At 41.2% G+C, this 17688-nt stretch overlaps 1 long non-coding RNA gene across 1 annotated transcript; it reads right to left on the bottom strand.

Moving 5' to 3' along the window:
* Nucleotides 1–303: 303 nt before the first annotated feature.
* Nucleotides 304–6838, bottom strand: LOC310852600. The gene is made up of 3 exons (XR_014568307.1): nt 6738–6838; nt 6621–6670; nt 304–320 (listed from the first exon to the last, which is right to left on the bottom strand). It is a non-coding gene; the product is annotated as an uncharacterized lncRNA (long non-coding RNA).
* Between the last annotated feature and the right edge of the window lie 10850 nt (nt 6839–17688).

The raw sequence follows: 17688 nt of genomic DNA, 5'->3' as shown, positions 1-17688 counted from the left end.
GATTCTACTGAAAGTAAGCCTTCCTGAGATCAAAGTCTCATACTTCCTTCAACCCAGGTGCTTAAAGCGGATAGTCGAAAAGAGCAACAGTCTTCTCTGACACTCCATTTGGTTCTGCAATCCTCTTCCTACTCCAAAAGAAAGACTGCTGGGAAACAGGAAAAGTCTGGCTCACATTTGCAGCCTCTAGGAAAAGTCTGGCTCACATTCGCAGCTGAGAAATCTGTGGCTTTCCGGACTCCAACTCCCAGGAGCCCCAGTCAGCATAGCTGAGGAAAATTATAGGCCAACATCTGGAAGGATCCAGATTCTTCTCCGTGCTCTACCAAAAAACAAAACAGTTAAAAACAGCCACACATTGATAACTTCACACAGAATATATATGAGAAAATATTTTACCTCAAAAAACAAAAAAACACAGCAGGAAAAGAAATAAAAAATGCCGTTTTCACACTTTTTCAACAAGCAGGCCTTTGTGTAATGAGCATGCACTGCTTTGAAAATTATTTCCCTAAGTATGTCTGTGGTTTTCTGTTGGCCTAACACCAGTAAAAGATTAAATACTGTGACTCCAAGGAAAAACTAGGTAGGTGGGGTGAACCCTTTGTCAAAACCCAAGTAGGCCTCCTTTAAATTCCACCTCAGTTGCGTGAAAGAAGAAATTTCAGTAGGTGCATCTTATCTGATGTGATGAAGAAGAGCTGTCTCTGGCTTCTCTCTTAAGAGCCAGGGGCTGCAGTGGTTCCATGAGTACCTAAGGCTATTGTTGCCTCACACCTTAACTACTGCAATATGCTTGACAGAATAGGAGGAACTGAACCATTGGTTCAAACTAGCTCAGTATTGTCTATGCCAACTGGCCGTAGCTCTCCAGGGTTTCAGACAGAGGTTCTTTTCCAGTCCTGCCTGGAAATGCCAGGGATTAAACATGGGGCCTTCTACATGCAAAGCAGATGCTCTTCTACTGATCTATGGCTCTTCACCTAAAAGAAGTTCTGTGGAAGCAAGAGCAGCAAGTGCCATTGATCGATCATGTACAGGAGAGGCAGGCCAAGACTGAGGGAAAACAAGGTCTTCTTAGGCCTAGGAAGACCCTCATTATTTGGGAAGAAATAGGATATTCCAGCTCCCAGAGATACAGCATGGCTGGCAGTTGTGTGAAGCGAAGATTATAAAACACAATAATGAAAAACAAGCTTTGCATCATCTATGTTAACGTCCTGGTTTAATATCAGCTGCCAACAAAATAATGAACGAACTATTGTGGTAGATTTTGCAGTTGCTAAGCAAGACAATGTCTTAATCACTTTTATATGGAGCAATACAAGTTAGCACAGGAAACATGAGGAGGGGGCTTTATCCTTTGAATATTACCAAATCAATAAAATAGCTAATAAAGATTAATGGAAAAGAAAAAGACCATCTTCTGCTTTACTGTATAAACATCCCACAGAGCATACAGATCAAGCCTAGGAGAACTTTAAAACTTCATCTTCTGATTTAGATTTGATGCCATCAAATAAACAGTTTGGGTAATTTGGGCCGCAAACCAAGCATTGCAAGCAGCACAATAGTTGCTTGACTTGCAGTTCTCCAATGCAATATACTAGACTGAGCTCATAATTTTTATCAAGTCCCCCCCCCCTTGCAAGTTTAATACTCTGAATTTATACACAGGTGCTTTGACTTCAGAGTCAGTGGCAGTTCCTTTATCTTTCTGTGGTGGGGGAGAGGGGTGTACTATGAAGCTACTAACATTATGCAAAATTTCAGAGGGTGAAGATTCCTGTGTACAAGCCATGGGACAGAGAGAACTGGGTAACAAAGTGCAGGTGTCATTGAAATATACAGACATGGGAATCTTCACTTATTAGCAGGGATGGGAAAAATCTGTCAATTTCAGTTTCTCACTTTCTCACAATTCTCTACATTTTTGCATCAGTCTTTGATTATTATTTTTAAATTCCTCATCAGCATCTTAGTGCAAATTTCTCCTCCTATACACAAGTTTGTATGTAGCTTTGTTTATTGTGATTTTTGCAAAGCAGTTGCCTCTAGTAGAATGCATTTGGCATGTTGTTTTCATGAATCCGCTCTTTCTTATGCACACTTTACCCTAGTATAAGCTTCTTTGTACACATCACTTGGCTGCAGTGCATTGCAAACTTTGGAAAAGTGTAAATTTCAAAGGATGGGTGTATTTCAGTCTACATATTGTTTCAGAAAGTGCAAATTAAGGTGGTTCACCTTTAAACATGACCATCATTTTATACTGATTATTGCAGAAAAGTGTACAGCCATACCATAATGACTGTTCTATTATTTATTTATTCATATTATATCCTACCCTTCCTCACAAGATAGAAGTTCAGTATGGGGATTCTCCTCTGAAATCTGGCTGAATAAAGATGGATATGGGTTTATAAAAGAGGCTCTTTCTTAAAGGGTTATATCCAGAACAAACAGCTAAGGCAGGGGCACTAAGTGAGAATGCACAGAATGAAAAGGTACCACACACTTGCACTCACAGTATGGACCAGGGCCAGAGTGAGAAAGGAAGAATCACACGAAGACAGAAGAAAGGGTTAAAAATGGCCACAATATTATTGGTTTTGGTGGCAATGCCAAATCCATGGCCAGGACCTAAATTTATAGCCCAGGATTGGACCAGAGCGCAGAGCACAGATCAATCAGCTGACTGGTCTAGCATTCATGACAGGTGACAGCAATATATTTCTTAGCTCTCCCCTAGAAGGTAGACATCCATAGCTTACAGAAAATTCATTTGCTCTCATTGCAGATCTTGTTAAATAATAAAGTTGTTTTCCTTTCCTTTCCTTTCCTAATATCTCATTTTTTCCCCCAGGGTGAGGGGCCAAAGGTATTTACTACTTCCACTTAATGATGTATTTTAATTTTACATACAGATAATATACATTTTTCCTAATTATAATTATGGTAATTTCAGGATTGGGGGAGAAATATGCTTTTTGTCCTTATTTGGAAACATTGAAAACAAATGTAGACATTTCTGTGTTTCTCCAGAGTGGCTAATGCAGTATATAAATAACATAAATTTTATATTAGTTTATCACTATTTAATGTATTCTATAAAGTATTAATATATTTGAAATGCAAATGTAATATATTTCTATGTTGTCTTTTTACAAGCTTCGGATGGGTTTTCTTCTTCATGTTACTGTTCCAGACATCAGAGTAATAAAATTGCTGTGCCCTTATCTGATAAGCCCAGAATGGAAACTTAGAAACAAATAGCTCAAAGCAAAATAAAAAGGATTGCACAGAATTAGCGTCTTGGGAAAAGGGTAGGGAAGTTTATTTTCCTTGTTAGATTTATAGCGTATGTTTGATTTTAAACCATCATTAATGAACATATTCTCATCATACTCCTAAACTTGATTTTCCTGATCAGCACCCCAGTAACTGATAAAACAAAGCTTGGCTTTGAAATGCATGCAGGAATTGTGTCTTTTACTGTCTAAGTTGTCCTGTTCAGTGTCTTGCTCATGAGTTCTACACAAGCAAAAGTGTCAAGTGCAGAACTTTTATGAATTGCTTTTCTGCCCTTCAAACATTAACCTGAAGGTTTTGAGCTCCTTTCAGGTTTTCTGCTGCAAAAAGCTATTTGTCATGTTTCAATAAATACTTAAGGAACAGCAGATGTCATCTCTGACACTAAACAATGAATGTTTCCATCTGAAAGCAAGTAGGTTCCATCTGTTATTTTTATACTTTGTGGGAAAGTCACAGATTGTGGTGTTGCAACTGGGAAATGGGAATTTAGGGGTTTATCCCACAGTATTAGTGTAAGGACACAGGTAGCACTGTGGTCTAAACCACTGAGCCTCTTGGGCTTGGCGATCAGAAGGTCGGCAGTTTGATTCCACGCAACGGGGTGAACTCCTGTTGCTCTGTCCCAGCTCCTGCCAACCTAACAGTTTGAAAGCACACCAGTGCAAGTAGATAAATAGGAACTACTGTGGCGGGAAGGTAAACAATGTTTCCGTGCACTAGCTTCTATCACGGTGTTCTGTTGCACCAGAAGTGGTTTAGTCATGCTGGCCACATGACCCAGAAAGCTGTCTGTGGACAAACTCCGGCTCCCTTGGCCTGAAAGCAAAATGAGCACCACACCCCATAGTCAGCTTTGACTGGACTTAACCATTCAGGGGTCCTTTACCTTTATCTTACCTTTATTAGTCTAAATGATTATTTGACTTTAATCAAATGGGAAAGACATGGGCAAAATAAGACTAAGATCAGGGCATTGTCAAGATAGGATTATTGCATGGGTGGGGAACCTCAGGCCCAGGGGGCAAATGTAAACCTCCAAACCTGGCTTTCCAGACTCCCCTCATGGCATCCCCCATCCACAGCCACCACCCCTTTTCAAAGGCCATGGCCCTCACCCACTCTCCTTCCTAACTTCCTTAGTATGTATACATGAGTGGAATGTATCCCTGAAATAAGGCTGCTTGCTTAACTTGGTAGAAGATTGAGAGAAGCATGTGAGTGTGTGTAGAAAGAAGCCTACTATACAAAGTTTATACTCATTCCTTTCTCCTCTGGCTTTTTCCTCTGGCTCCAGTCACCCATGGCATGTTGTCCCCAGGAGGGACCTCAGAAGAGCAATCCAAGTGTCATGGACTAGTTGGATGCGAAGGAATGGTGGAAAGAACCAGCTGGGCAACCACCAAGAGAAGAAAGATCAGAGACCAGGGAGTGGTGGTGGGACAACGACGAGTGGCCAGAGGGAGAAAAGGAGGAAGATTGGGAAGAGGGGGTGTCAAAAGCTGAAGGGGTAACAGGGCTTAGTGAGTTGGGGGAGTCTGAGACAGAGAGAAGTCCAGAATCAGAGGCAGAAGCTGAAGCTGAAGCAGGAGGGTGGGAGGAGGGAGGCCAAGAGGCAGAAATTAGTCAGGCAGGGGAAGAGCCATGGGTGTTTCCCCCCTCACCTCCCAGAACCAGAAGAGGCATGAAGCAGGGGCAGGCATACAGGGGCAGTCTCCGATTGCTTGGAAACAACCCTGGAAAGGAGGAAACAGAGAAGATGTGTGGAGGCGGGGACCTTTATTTTTGGCAACTGATCCATATGGCAAGAACTACCAGGGATGAGTTCCTGTGCTCATAAGGCCTGGCACTCCGTCAAGTCTGTGCTGACCCTGTTCTTGCTAATAAAGAGTTAGCTCCAATGAGCCACTGCTATAAGGCTTCCCTTCCTTTCTCCATCATCACCTGTGTCTCTGGAAGACTCCCTTGGAAGGTGGTGGACTGTTCTTAGTTGGAGGTTGGATGGCCATCTGTCACGGATATTTTAGTTGGGATTCTTGCATTGTAGGGGGTTGGACTAGATGACGCTCAAGATGCTTTCTGACCCTACAATTCTATGATTCTGTGATATGCAGGGGAGCAAAGCAGCAAAGTGAAAAGGCAACAGAGAGGATTCCATCCATGCTATAAGGTACCTAAATAGGTTTCTTTGGGTCCATTTTAGAGTCCTGCATTGGGCCAAATAAGAGAGAGAGCGAGAGCGAGGGAGAGAGATCCTTTTGTTTGGTCTTATATCTAAGTCAACATGATTGTTCAATACTTTTCTTTGAATTCTTTCCAGTTTGTCCAGATCATCTTAAAATGTATTGACCACTGCAACACTCAGGCTGGAGCCACATCATTACTGTGAAGTAGCAGTAGTAAGTCATATGAAAGTATTATTACTTTCTTGCTATTTTTTGCTACATTGACTATTTTATAACCATTCAAGCCAGGATATAAAAACTGAGAGGCACTTGTCCCATGGTCTTAAGCTTCCCAAATCGTGGGAGAAATTGCAGCGTTTTGGCCAGCTTTTAATATTTCTTTTTCATTTCTTAGATGAAAGAAGATAGGGTGGTAGAGCAATTTCATCAGGTGTTCATCGCTTTCAGGCACTCATTATAGGTTGTTTAAGAAATTGTGCTATTAGTGATTACATGGAAACCCAGGGTCAGAAATCTCCTATCATATAGAGCTTAGCAGCCTTCACATGGATTACTGTAACTGAGTAAAGACTCAGAGTTCTTACATGGAAATCAGATTGGTATCCATACACATTTATTTGAGGCTGAAATTAGTCATGCCATTTTATAGTAATTTCTACCTGGTGTTTAATTCCTGTTGAGAATATAAGCCCAAGTATACATTAGAAAAATGTTATTTTGCCTTTGAGCAGAAGTGGAGGCAATTTTAATCAGAACACCTAGAACTGTGACAGAACTCCCATTTTCTATCCCCTTTATAATTATTGCTAGCTATTACACATATTTAATTCTGGGTTAATTATTGACCCTTCTCTTTCAAAATCAGCTTTTCCTCGTGGCTGTTTCTGGGAACAAGGCCCCATACTGGCTAATTTGCCATTAACCTCATATAATCTATTATTTATTATTAAGGTTAAATATCAATTTATCAACATGGTTTATAATATAATATTTTAAAACACAATAAAATAGCATGAACAGAAACGTTAGCTAAAAGCAGAAAATAAGAGCATCACTATATAATACAAGGCAGAATAAAACAGACCACCAAAAGTTAAAAAGCATAGGAAAATAAAATTTCACATCAGAAAGACATTAAATATATCTCTGAAGAGAACCACCACTGAAAATGGCTTCTGCTGATGATCTCAGAGCATGAGTAGCATATGTGGAGACAGGCGATTCTAGATACCTCAGCACCAATCTGTGAAGGTTTTAGAAGTTTATTTTGGGTTGAAACCAACACTGCACACTTCCCTTTCCTCAACTCCAGAGGGTCCCCAAACACTCCAAAGCAGGTTTTGAAGGTGTATGGGAGTCTGTAGGAGACAGAAGAGGAGGAGAAGTTTCATTATACCAGAAATCTGTTGCATGAGCAGAATGGCAGCACTGAACAGAACCCTAGATAACTGACTGTACACAAACACAACAAAACTTCATTTATTACTGCTGAATATTTTTTTTTATAATATTTTTTATTAGTTTTATGAAATACAGAAAAAAGAATAAAGAGCATATTATAAAAGTAGAGAAAGAAAGTTACAAATTTTCTTGTTCTTTTTTCCAAATCTACTGGACTTCCCCGCGTCCTCCCAACCCTGCATTTTCTGTGATACATAACATCTGCAATTTGTTAACTTGTTTCAATACTTATTGTATCTTCCATTTTATCATGTTACCCAATTTCAAATATATTATGACCCAAATCATGTACGTTTTCATTTTAACACAATAAAGTTGTTTCATTATTCTATCTCTGACTTCTTGTACCTTAATTTCCATTTCTTTAATTTAACATTACTGAAGCTAGAATTTCCTTAAAGGTGCGTTTTTTAACATTCATACAACTTATAATATTTTTCCAAATAGTCTTTAAATTTTTTCCAGTCCTCCTCAATTGTTTCTTCTCCCAAGTCTCGGATTCTGCCAGTCATTTCGGCCAGTTCCATGTAGTCCATCAACTGCGTGTGCCATTCCTCCAGTGTGGGTAAATCTTGTGTCTTCCAATGTTTTGCAATCAGGATCCTTGCTGCTGTAGTAGCGTACATAAAAAAAGTTCTGTCCTTCTTAAGCACTCTCTGGTCCACCATGCCCAGGAGGAAGGCCTCTGGTTTCTTGGGTAAGGTAAATCTAAGTACCTTTTTTAGTTCATTATGAATCATTTCCCAAAAGGCCTTCACTTTCGGGCAGGTCCACCAGAGGTGAAAGAATGTCCCTTCCGCCTCTTTACATTTCCAGCATTTATTATCAGACAGGTGATATATCTTAGCAAGCTTGACTGGGGTCATGTACCACCGGTATATCATTTTCATAATGTTTTCCTTCAAGGCACTACATGCCGTAAATTTCATTCCGGTGTTCCATAACCTTTCCCAGTCTTCAAACATAATGTTATGCCCCAAATCCTGCGCCCACTTTATCATGGCGGATTTGACTGTCTCATCCTGAGTATTCCATTTAAGCAGCAGGTTATACATTCTCGAAAGTAGTTTACTTTTTGGTTCTAACAGTTCTGTCTCTAGTTTCGATTTTTCCACCTGGAATCCAACCTTCTTGTCTACTTTAAAGACCTCTTGAATTTGTGCATAATGCAACCAATCTCGCACCTTGTTTTTTAGTTTTTCCAAGCTCTGCAACCTCCAATTGTCTCCAATCTTTTCAATAATTTCCTCATATTTAGGCCAATTGGCTTCCATATTAGGTCTCTTACGTGCCTTGGCCTCCACCGGTGAGAGCCACCTCGGAGTCTTACTCTCCAATAAGTCTTTATATTTTGTCCAGACCATTAAAATTGCTCTCCTGACAATGTGGTTTTTAAACAATTTGTGCACTTTAACCTTGTCATACCACAAATATGCATGCCACCCAAAAGCGTTATCAAACCCTTCCAGATCTAGGACATCAGTGTTTTCCAGTAAGATCCAATCTTTCAACCAGCAGAAGGCTGCGGATTCATAATATAACCTCAAGTCTGGCAGGGCAAATCCCCCTCTTTCTTTCGCATCAGTTAATATCTTAAACTTTATTCGGGGCTTTTTGCCCTGCCAAACAAACTTAGTGATATCCTTCTGCCACCTTCCAAAGCATTCCACCTTGTCCACGATCTGTAGGGTCTGAAACAAAAATAACATTTTTGGCAATACATTCATCTTTATAGCTGCTATTCGGCCCAACAAGGAAAGTTTCAATCTTGACCACGTTTCCAAATCTCTTTTGATTTCTGACCAACATTTCTCGTAGTTGTCTTTAAACAAATTCAAATTTTTGGAGGTCAGATACACCCCTAGGTATTTTACTTTTTTAACCACATTTAATTCTGTTTCTTTCAGGAATTCATCTGTTTCTGCAGTTGTCAAACTTTTTGCTAAAACCTTAGTTTTTTGCTTGTTCAACTTGAATCCCGCCACCCGACCAAAGTCAGAAATTAATTCTAACACTCTTTTAGTACTAGAGACTGGCTCCTATAATGTTAATACCAGGTCATCTGCAAATGCTTTCAATTTGTATTGTTTCACTCCGACCTCAATTCCCTGTACCAACCGGTCCTTTCTAATCATGTTCAATAGCACCTCCAGAACTGAAATAAACAATAGAGGGGATAGAGGGCACCCCTGTCGTGTCCCTTTTTCAATTTTAAACTCCTCTGTCACCACATTGTTTACTATCAATTTAGCTTTTTGTTCTGAATATATTGCTTCTATTCCATTTTCAAACCCCCGGCCCACTCCCATCCCTTCCAAATTTTTCTTCATAAACATCCAAGAAATGTTGTCGAAGGCTTTCTCCGCATCGATAAAGATTAACACCGCTCTAGTGTTAAGCTTTGTTTGTAAAAGTTCCAAAATGTCGATGATGTTTCTTGTGTTGTCAAACAAATGCCTACCAGGGAGAAAGCCTGCCTGGTCCTTATGGATCACTTCATTAAGCACTTTTTTAAACCTACTTGCCAAAATGTCTGCAAAAATTTTGTAATCCACATTTAGGAGTGAGATGGGGCGGTAGTTCTTAAGCTGGGTCTTCTCAGTTTCTAGTTTGGGTATCAATGTGATGAAGGCTTCTTTCCACGTTTCCGGTGCCTTCCTCCCCTCCATAATCTGGTTACAGACCTCCAACAAAGGTTGTATCAAATAGTCTTTCAGAACCTTATAGTATTTGGAGGTAAGTCCATCCGGGCCTGGAGATTTGCCTAATTGGAGGTTCTGAATGGCGCTTTCAATTTCTTGCTGTGTGATATTACTATTCAGGATTGTTCTCATTTCCTGAGGTATTTTCTGTAATCCATTGGTTTTGAGAAATTGGTCCACCTCCGAATCTTTCTGTGGCCCTTGTGAATAAAGTTCTTTGAAATATCTCTGGAAGCACTTTCTAATTTCCTCGGGTTTCTGAACCATTCTCCCTTCAATCTCTAGATTTGTAACAGTATTAAGTTTTTGTCTCTTTTTCAACTGCCATGCTAGCAGTTTCCCACACTTATTTGCTGATTCAAAAGATCTTTGTTTCATTTGTTTAATTTTCCATTCCACCTCTTGATTTATCAGTTTCAAATATTGTGCTTGGAAAAATTTCACTTCTCTCAGCACCTCCTTCGACTTAGGCCTGGATCTTAGTTTTTTCTCTCCATCTCTTATTTTTTCCAATATCTTCTCCTTCTTTTCATTCCAGAGTTTTTTCTTGATCGTATTTTGTTGTATTAGAAACCTTCTCATGACTGCTTTACTTGCGTCCCAGATTGTTCTTTTTTCCACAGTGGTATTTAAATTTATCTCAAAATAGTCCTTTAAAGTTTTTTGGGCCTTCTTAACAATCTTCTCGTCCCTTAATAAGGTGTCATTCATTTTCCATCTGAAGGATCCGGTTGTATTTAGTCTCAATTCCATTTTCAAAGCATTATGGTCGGAGCAGGTTTTTGGGCAGATTTCCACCTTTCTAGTCTTGGGTGCCAGTCCTCTAGTTATCCATATTTGGTCGATTCGTGTCCATGTCAGATGAGCTTCAGAAAAGAAAGTCCCTTCTTTTCCTAGGGGGTTCTTAACCCTCCATATGTCAATTAAATCCACATTGTCAGTCATTTCAAAAAAAGTTTTAGGTAGTCTGCCATCTTTCGTTATGTTAGCACTTTGCGACTTATCCATATTTACAGACACAACCCCATTCATATCACCCATCATGATGATGTTGTTATAGTCTAAGTAATCCAGCATAATCTCATGCAGCTTCCTGAAAAATTCCGATTTTCCTTCATTTGGGGCGTATATTCCTAATATCAAAAATTTTTCTCCTTGTGTCTGAATTTCAATCGCCAAAATTCTGCCGTGTTCATCTTTAAATAAGAATTTCGGTGACAGGCTCTCCTTTGCATATATCACCACTCCTCTTTTCTTCACTTTGTCCGAAGAGATAAATTCTTGGCCTAGTCTTTTATTAATTAGCACTTTTCTGTGGAGCCTTGTCACATGCGTTTCTTGCAGGCAAATAATGTCCAATTGTTCTTTTTTCAAAATGTGAAATACTTTTCTTCTTTTTTCTGGAGAATTTCCGCCATTTATATTCCAACTAAGAAGCTGCAGCGACATCCTGGTCTAATTGGTGGGTCTACAATGGGGTGTCTAGGTTTCCCTCCGATCCCGGAGGTGGTAATGCTGGTCCAGATCCAGACGGTGTAGGCTTTGGAGATGGTCCCGGTGGTGGTGGAGGCCAAGAAGCTGCAGCTCCTTTCTGGAGGTCCTCCTCGTGGTCGTGTAGGAACTTCTGTTGGTCCTCCGGTGTTTTAATTCTTACTTTCCTTCCTTTGTAGGTAAATGATAGTCCTTGCGGAAACTCCCACCTATAAGGGATTGTGTTGTATCTCAACAGTTTGGTCAAATCTGTATAAGTGGTCCTAAGATCCAAAAGGTGTTTAGGTATATCTCTGTAAATTTCAGCCTTTTTACCTTCTATCTCCAAAGATTTTTTAAAATGTAGGCCTAGTATCTTGTCTCTTTCCTCTCTCGATCTCAGAATAACCAAACAGTCTCTGGACTTGTCCTTCTTTATCAATTTTCCCAGTCTAAAGGCAGTCACAATCTTAAAATCCTTATCTTCCTCAATCCCCCAGAATCTGGAGAACAAAAGTGTTAAAAATCCCTGTAGATTTCCTTCCTCCAGTTCTGGGATAGCCCTTAATCTGAGATTATTTTCCTTACTTTTCAATTCAACCAATGACAGGTAGGCTTGTTGTTCCCCTACCTGTCTTTTCAGAGGCCTTACTTCCCCCCTAATCTCATCAACCTTTTTGTTCGCCTGTTCTGCTTTTTGACTAGCTTCCACAGCAAGTTTATAATTTTCAGTCGTTGCCCCTTGCAATTTTTCAATTGCCTGAGTGTGATGAGAAACTTGCTCGGATAATTTAGTAATAGAGGATGTAGCTTGGTCAGTTTTTGATGATTGATTGTCCACTTTTTGGTTTAAAATTGCCAGTTGTTCCAAGATTTGTTTCAGGACTATTTCAGATCCTCCAGTTGCCATATCTTCTGCAGCAGGCTCTACAGCAGGCTCTTCAATTTCCACCTCCTGTGCTGTCAGCACAGTTGGGACGGATGATCTTCGTTGATGAGATAGGGTTGTTTGAACAAGTTGCCCTGGTTTCTTTTCTTTTTCTTTAGCTTTAGCTGCTCTTGTTCTCCCTGTGCCACTCATTCCACACCTGCCTCTGTTCAAGGTCAAATTTTCTTTTGTTTCATAAGTTAGACAAGACCAGAGTGTAAACAATTTAACCACAGAGAATCACAATAAAGTACAGTTCCCAGGCCTCTATATCTCCACAATCCTCTAGGTGGGGGTATTTCAAAGTTTCAAGGAAGGAGAGAGCTCTTGTCCGCCATTGAAGTTCTTATATTCCCTATGTTAAATCTTTAGTAGTTCCAGAGCACAAAAGGAAGTTTCCCCAGGCTTTCTTTTTCTTGAAGAATGGCCACAAGGTGTCAAGAAAGGTCCCAGCAACAATGTTTAAACTCTAGTGTCTCAGTCAATGTATCAGTTTAAGCTCCAATAACAGTATCAGCAGTTTGACAGTTCTCTTTTGCACGCTGACAGCCCGATAGCTGGGTTGTCCCTTTTAACTCCACATAGCTCAAAATTAGGAAGAAGGTCCCAAAAATAAGATCCACAACTTTTGCAAAGATTTCCAGCTTATCTTTTCACTTCTGTCAAATGCACCCTCGTTTTACTTTTACAGTCCCTTTTAAGCGCTTCAGCGCTCTTCTGCGCAATTGCTTTAATCTGGTTAGCAGGATCGGGAGGCGGACTTCCTGTTACTCGCCTCCCGTTTTCAGCCGAATTTCAACCAAATTCCCAAATTTTTCCGATGTTTAACTCCCCTTACTCACGGGTATGTAGCAGCCAATTTTGATGTTTTCAAGAAGAAAGGTCGGCGCTCATCAGCAGCAGCAGCGCGGCTTTGCGTCCACAAAAAGAGCGATGAACTCACAGCGCCGCTCCCCCTTTCGCGTTCCGGAGCCCCTTACGGAGCTCCTTCTAAGTTTCCGGGGGGGCTTTGGGCGCCCGCCGAGTCCCACGGCCGCAGGCTCGCTCTGCCTGCGGTTTTTCTTAATGGGTCTCCGCTTTGCCGTAGCGGACGACCCTTTTTCGCGGAGCCCCTCTTCACTGAGTAAAGAGGACCGCCATTGCTGTTTTGCACCGCCTCCGGAAGTCCCTATTACTGCTGAATATTATCTGCTTACTAAAACAATCCTGCAGCCAAATTTTCCCACTACAATCTCAAAATCCAATGAAATTTAGACAAGGCCATTTGGGCCCAAGTGTAGTAAAATCCCAGCTACTGTTTGGCTTAAATCATTTTGTTTTCTCTCAGCCTTACTTATCTAATTTGGAGTGGTCTGCTGCCTGCTTCACACCTATTGGTAGGATTATAATAATTGTGAAATAAATTAAAGTTAATTATCCTGTTACAGCCACCTTGAATACCTTGTTTGGTAGAAAGATGAGGGGAGATATTTTTAAAAAATGAAAATTAATAAAATACTGAATATCTGGAGATGAATATACAGCATGTGGAGAACCTTTTATTTAAACACAAATATCTTTGGCAATCAGGGCAAAGTGGTAGAACCAGTTAAGTAATTTATGCTAATATTATAGATAACTGGAAGCTTTTGCCAGACTCTGGAGCTCATGGGACCAGTCTAAATGGTATCTTCTAACAAAAAAAGTCCCAAAGTTTGGCCTCCATGCCAGATGATTGAAAAGCAGCCAACATAACACCAAGGAGATCCAGGAAATTACAGACAGATAGCTTAGCATCTGTTCTGGGTAAGTTGGTTGGAAGTACTATTAACAATAAAATTATCAAGCATAGAGAAGAACAAGTTTTCCTGAAGAGGAATCAACATGGGTTCTGCAAGCTTACTGCAAGCTTACTCCAGGACCCGGACAAAAGACAATATTCCTAGCTGCAATTTCCTGGGAGTAAGCCCAATGTAATTCAGTGGAGCTTACTTCTGATTAAACCTGAATAGAATAGCCACCTTAGTGGGAGAGTAAGTAGAAATTGAAGTTGCATGTGAAGACCTCCAAAACCACCCCAAATGAAGACACAATAGACACAGATTTTAGTTTAAGGTTTTTGGCATTAAATTTTGGCCACAACTTTATTGATTACAGCATGTGAGTGGTTGCTTAGGCATTGGTTCCAGACTACCTGAACCTGCACAGTGGCAGAAACAGTGGCACCACCATATGTCAGTAAGGGAAAGCATCCTGGGGGAGCGAGAGGCTGGCTTCAATCTCACAGCTCACCCCAGATGCTCCCAGGGGCTTTGGCGTGGCCCTAGCCCCTTGACAGGGTTCAGACAAAAGGAAGGTGAGCCCCCTGGATTCCTTTAACAGAATTCCCTAGCAACAGCAATGGAGGGGCAGGCAGAGCCAACCACGTCCCCTCCCCTAAACACTGAACCAAATGCCTAACCACCAACATTACAAAGTTGTGACGATTTGCTACATGGTAGGTAAAAACCAAGTGGCACCAGCCAATCAGCCAAATGGCAAAATTCCTACTGGGCCCCTGCTCCAAAACAGACGACCCCATGACAGGCATATCAAGGCCATAAGAGCAACCCTAAATTTAGGGAGAGGAGGGCGGGTGTTCTGCTGCACGTCGCAAGAAAGTGAAACTCTCCAGCAACATGCAGCAGCTTAAGTAGCCCCTCAGCAGCCAGTAGCCAACCCAAATGAACAAATTTCTGCCCCAACAACGAAGGGGCAACCAATGGGGTGTTGTGGCCATCCAAAAGGTCCCACCCCACAACAGGGAGGCAGTTTCTAGTGATCTCAATGCAACACATGCCCTCCTTGATGGAGGACCCGACTAATCCAAGAATATGTATGTGGACCAGTGCTTTTAAAATGTGTCCATCAACGTTCTGGAGTTACAGGTGAGCACAACATAGCCAAGGCTTCTGGTGACACTACTTTTTTCAAGGTGGTAAGAATAAAGAGATTTTTTGAAGAGCTCTGCCAGATTTGATGAATTGGTGGAAAGGCAAAGGCAAAGGCAAAAAGGAAAAGGCAAAGGCAGGTCAGTTAGGTAAATATAAAGTGAGGCGTGCAGGGACAAAAAATATATCGTAAAACTTCACATATGATGGGGGGTATGAGATGGCGATGACTGGCCAGGAAGGAGGTTTTAGGGATTGTGCTGGCAAGCAGAGTGGAAAAAAAGTAGCAGCTGCAAAAAAGGCAAATCCCATGCTAGGAAAAGAAAGAAGCACAGCTGTTGGAAAAGCCCTAGTTTTGTCGTAGAAACAGATTAATGCATCCACAGATATCATGCTCTAAGCTGCATGGAAAATATACTTAGATGAATGGATTGAAAAGGTCATTACTGGAAGGAAAATAATATTAGTATTGGTGATGTGAGATTAAACTAAAGAGGAAAAATCATGTACAATCGCTAGTTCCTGCTTCTGACAGTAAACACGAGCCTGCAGGCTTATAGGATTGTAAAAGGCAACGTGGAGCAGCTGCCTTGATTTGAATCGCCTGAAGAACACAGGAGAGCAATCAAAACACACCCCAGCAAAGAGCAATCATTTCAGTACTTTAGGTGACTTGGAATCCAATAACAAGTTAGACCCTGAAGACTGTGAGACGGGATGCTACGACATGGAATGGTTAACTGCTTTAGAGGAAAGGCATTTAGAAAAGAAAAGGACTGAAAATGTACACAGCAGCCAGAGACAGCTGCAGGAGGTAGTTTCTACAAGAAATGCTGCAGAAATTCAGGCTCAGTGTTGGCAGTTATTTTCTGTTCCAGAGGTTTTAGCAGCAGCCCGACATTGTGATGCCAAGAGAAAAGGACCCCCGTACATCTATTATTTTTGTAGGCGTTGTGTGCTGTTTTGGCCAACACAGTTTGAAGTTGTGGATCTATTGAAGCTCCCTTTCAGAGGAAGCTTCCTTTAAAATAGGACACATTTTTGGCTGAATTATGCCACTAAAATGATGAGCTCTTTGCCAGGTTAACATGAAATGTGATCCCAGGTATAATTTGGATGGCAGAAAAGGAAGCTGGTGAAGCTCACCTGGTAGAGTGGGGTCACCACAATAGCTTCCCAGCACCAAAGTTGCTTACCAGGAAGGGGTGGAGGAAGGTTGCTGTGAGATTGGGGCTGCATGGATCAGGCATAGGCAAACTCGGCCCTCCAGATGTTTTGGGACTACAACTTCCATCATCCCTGACTACTGGTCCTGTTAGCTAGGGATGATGGGAGTTGTAGTCCCAGAACATCTGGAGGGCTGAGTTTGCCTATGCCTGGCATGGATGCATCAATGGAGCCAATCCAGGGCTTCCATTGGTGCATAAATGCATTGCTGACCTTGTCCTTTTCCTTCAACCTCCCAACAAGCAGAAGCAACTCAGCTCCTGGGATTCTATTTCTGCAGCTCCACCCCACCAGGGAAGTTGTTCTTGGGTTGTTTTTTTACCCCTGCCTTCTATTAAAGATTCAAGAGCCCAGTCCTCTTGTCATCATCCAATATCATTTGGATGAAAAAGAGTGTTGAGGGGCTCACCAGGTGGTCTCTGAAAGTAAGAGACCACCTGGAGTTGTAAATATCCTTGGGTTGGAGTTGGAGAATTGATCCTAATAGTCAATTCCTGCATTCTATATAGAAAAAAGGTAGGCATAATTATTCATGATACGCATAGCCTACATGGCTGGAGAAACGATGCATTTCATGCTAGACCATTGCAGGCATCATTTCTCATGCTTCTGTGTTAGCATTAGAACAACAGTCTTCCTGCTAATTTTAGACGAAGTGTCAGCAAAAAACAAAATGAAAAATTCAAACTATTTTCCCCCAAGAAAACAGGCAAAACACCTCTAGCTCTTCCCAAAAGTACAAGCTACTGCTTCATTAATTCCAACATGCATATGCTATGAGCAAATGCCTTGAGCACTACATTGGCTTCCAATAGCAAGTAATGCAAATATATTAGTTATTATACATCATTATCTTTTCATAAGTCAGCCCAACTATCCTGGTGTTTTGAAGCGTGCTAAAGCTGTTACAATTCCATTCTGGAAACTTCAGGTGCCCATCAGTTTTGCGCTTGACAAACAGTCAGCTTTCCTGTCCATATAAGGAACAGATTCCTGTGAGTTGTTTTCTCACGGGCAAATAAATCAGTCATATTGAAGCTAAGCTGCAATTTCTCAAACTCCACCCCTTCAAAGGTGAGAATTTTGTAGAATTTGTTCCAAATATTCTCCACCATTTTTGTGATATCTTTCATCCCCCTCCACACACACACAGTCTCTCTCTCTCTCTCTCTCTCTCTCTCTCTCTCTCTCTCTCTCTCTCTCTCTCCAAGTCACCATGCATGAAAAAAATAGTGATCAGGCTGCCAACACAATTGCTGCTGTCATTTGCAGGAACCGGAGGAGGGAAAAGCTATATTGGGGGCTGGGAAGAAAAGAGCTGTGCAACTGGCACTGCTAATGTTGAACCCCACACCTGAGGAAGCGTTGGAAAAAAAAAACTTATTTCTGGAGAAATTATGAATCAGCCTCACCACCCTCCAACAATATGCTTCCTCGTTTTTCCAATACAACGCCACTGAGAAGTCAGAATGGATCTCATCACTTTTTTCAAC

This window comes from Podarcis gaigeae (genome assembly GCF_964106915.1).
Source record: "Podarcis gaigeae genome assembly, chromosome: 9".
Lineage (NCBI taxonomy): Eukaryota > Metazoa > Chordata > Lepidosauria > Squamata > Lacertidae > Podarcis > Podarcis gaigeae.
This window is presented reverse-complemented; position numbering and strand designations above follow the sequence as displayed.